General features: G+C 33.9%; 1 pseudogene; it reads right to left on the bottom strand.

Annotated features, from left to right (window-relative positions):
* Positions 1 to 1,454: 1,454 nt before the first annotated feature.
* On the bottom strand, positions 1,455 to 2,052 carry LOC119253196 (nuclear transcription factor Y subunit beta-like; annotated as a pseudogene).
* Positions 2,053 to 3,168: the final 1,116 nt, after the last annotated feature.

Genomic DNA, 3,168 nt, shown 5'->3' with positions numbered 1-3,168 from the left:
GGCCCTACACTTGCATGAAATTTACCCCCAGGTAAAGTTACAATCAAATAATAGTAAAATGCAATAAAAATAATTAGAAAGTGATGAGGTTTGAGTGTTTATTGCCTCTGTTGTTTTTTCCAGCTTTATTTAAATATAATTGAAAAATCTGTAATAGACTTATGTATATTATGTGATTTTATATACACATACATTGTGAAACAATTACCACACACAAGTTAATTAACACATCCATCATTTCATGAAATTATCATTTTTCTTCCTTTGGTGAGAATTCTAAAATTCAACCCTCTAATCAACTTTCAAGTATAGAATCAGTATTTTTTTGTTGTTGAGGAGGTATTAATTTACAAAACTATCTAAGTTCCAGGATTATTTTCACAACACACGAACCACCAAATGTTCAGTCACCATCCAGCACCAACTCATGAGCCCCTTCTATCCATTCTCTTCCGGTTTTTTTCCCTTTAATAATATCTTTCTGTTGTCAGAGTCTAAGTTTGTTTTACAGTACAGTATTATTAACTAGAGTCATCAGGTTATACATTAGAGCTTCAGATCTTACTCATTTTATAACTGAAAGATTGTATACTTTGATGAACATCTCCCTCATCTCCCCACCCTCAGCCCCTGGAAACCACCATTATACTCTCTGTTCCTATGAGTTTAATATTTCATTTTATTATGCATATAAGTGACACAATGCAGTCTCTGTATTTCACTTAGCGTAATGCCCACCATGTTCTTCCATATTGTTACAAATGGCAATGTTTCCTTCTTTTTATGGTTGAATAATATTCCATTATATATAGCAATAGCTATATAGATATATCAGATTTTTCATCCATTTACCTATTAATAAGCATATATATTATTTCCTTATCTTTGTTACTGTGCATAATGTTATAATAAACATGACAGTACCATCCACAAAATCAACTCAAAATCCATGAAGGATTTGCAGTAAGATCTGAAACCATAAAACTCATAGAAGAAAACATAGGGGGAAAACTCTTTTCCATTTATGTTGGCAATTACTTTTTTTAAACTCTACTCATATTTTATTAAAAGAGAAAACATCATGAATTAATCCAGTCGTTTACTTGAATTACAAAAATAATGTGATTCAATGCAAAAATAAACTGTCTACAAATCTCTGACAGTAATAAATAGCAATATACAATGCATATAGGAGTCAAGCAGAGCAACAAATTCTCATGCAAAACAAAAATATTTTAATACTTTTAAAATCAAATTTTTCTTTTAAAATCATTCATGAAAAAGATTCTCGAATTAGACTTAACATCTCAATTAGTCACACATCAGGAAGCTAAATTACAACTCTTTAATATACACAAATAATTTTCGCAAGGCATTTCCTTCTAATATCTCTGTTCCAGAATCATATAGACTTTTTCTTCCTTACACATTCTACATTCCATAACTTGTTCATATCATGAGAACTGAATTTGTTGAACACCAGTAATCTGTTGATACAATGTTGTATAAACCATTTTGATGTTGACAACATGCTCTCATTAAGTCATCTGGTAACTGGTTAGTAAATGCCACCCATGTTAGCTCCTCACATAGTCCATCTGCGGCTGTGACTGTTACACAAATTCCTTTCCCTCCTTTCATAGCTTCTTTGAATTTTTGAACATGTAGTATTAGAAGGTCTGCATAATTGCCACAACTTCAAAACATGGCAAAGATAATATTTCCTACATTGATTGTCTTCCATTTCTTTTGATGGCATCTTTCACTAGCTTCCAATGCCGATGAACTCACATATTCTTGAACACATTCTTTGGCATCTTTTGCAATCCTGCTTTCTGTTTGATGTATGACAATTTTCATTATCCTTGCCATGTTTGTAATTGGAAGAGATATATTTTGTTCTCTGAAACATTCTTTTGAACCATTTGTGTATCATGATCATTCATGCTATCCTCAGCATCATCATGAGACTGAACAACGTAATAACCCTCCGATATAGTTTGCAGAAATTCCTAGTTGAGAAGTATGTGTTGTAGAACTGTAACCTTCCATTGATCATGAAATACTTTCTGAACCATGTTGTCAGTGGTGTTCAAGAGCACCTGTCAAAAGGTAGCTAATCTTTGCCCAATTTCAACCTCCACTGTATCCTGGTTAGCTCCCATCTCCAATCAGCTATTTGATTACAGAAAACATAGAGCTCTGCTTCCAGGACTCGGCCTTCCCTCCCACTCTGGCAATACTTTTTTTTTTTTTTTTTTTTTTTTTGGATTTGACACCAAAAGCAAAGACAACAAAAGCAAACATAAATAAATGGGACTCATCAAACTAAAACATTTATGCACAACAAAGGAAGCCATCAGCAAAGTGAAAAGGCAACCTATGGAATGAGGGGAAATAATTGCAAAGTATATATCTGACAAAGGGTTAATATCCAAAATATGCAAGGAGCTCTTATAACTCAATAGCATAAAACTAGAGGATCCAAATAGATACCTATGCAAAAAAACATAAGCATCACCAACAGATATGTGAAAAGATGCTCAACATCACTAATCAGGGAAATGTAAATCAAAATCACAGTGAGATATCACCTCACACCTGCTAGAATGGCTATTAGCAAAAAGACAAGAGATAATAGGGGTTCGCCAGGGTGTAGAGAAAAGTGAACCCTTGAACACCATTGGTGGGAATGAACCACTATGGAAAACAGTGTGGAGATTCCTCAAGAAATTAAAAATAGAGCTACTGTGTGATTCAGCAATCCTTCTTCTGGGTATGTATCTGAAGGAGATACTGCCTTTGTTCTTAAAATGTTCATTTAGTTGTAGGTTTACATGATTTAAATTTTAATCACATCTGCATTGAGTAAGTGGGTCACAAAATGTGTGCACACTTAGCAGTCGGCTCTCATCAACCAGAACCAACAACTTCCATACCAGTGCCTTGCTCTATGGAACATATTGTGTTGCTTTCATAAGAGAAATTAGGATTTCTCATTTGCAGGTTGAGCAGTCTCTTTTAAAACTAGTATCACATCTTCTTGATCCAGTAATCTATTTTGGGACATTTGGGTTGTTTCCATAGCTTAGCTATTGTAAATAGTGCTGCTGTCAGCATAGGGATGCAGGTGCCCTTTTGAATTGATTTCGAAATGATTCTGTGTCC

Source organism: Talpa occidentalis, unplaced genomic scaffold (genome assembly GCF_014898055.3).
Source record: "Talpa occidentalis isolate TD23 unplaced genomic scaffold, MPIMG_talOcc4v2.1 talOcc4.10, whole genome shotgun sequence".
Lineage (NCBI taxonomy): Eukaryota > Metazoa > Chordata > Mammalia > Eulipotyphla > Talpidae > Talpa > Talpa occidentalis.
This window is presented reverse-complemented; position numbering and strand designations above follow the sequence as displayed.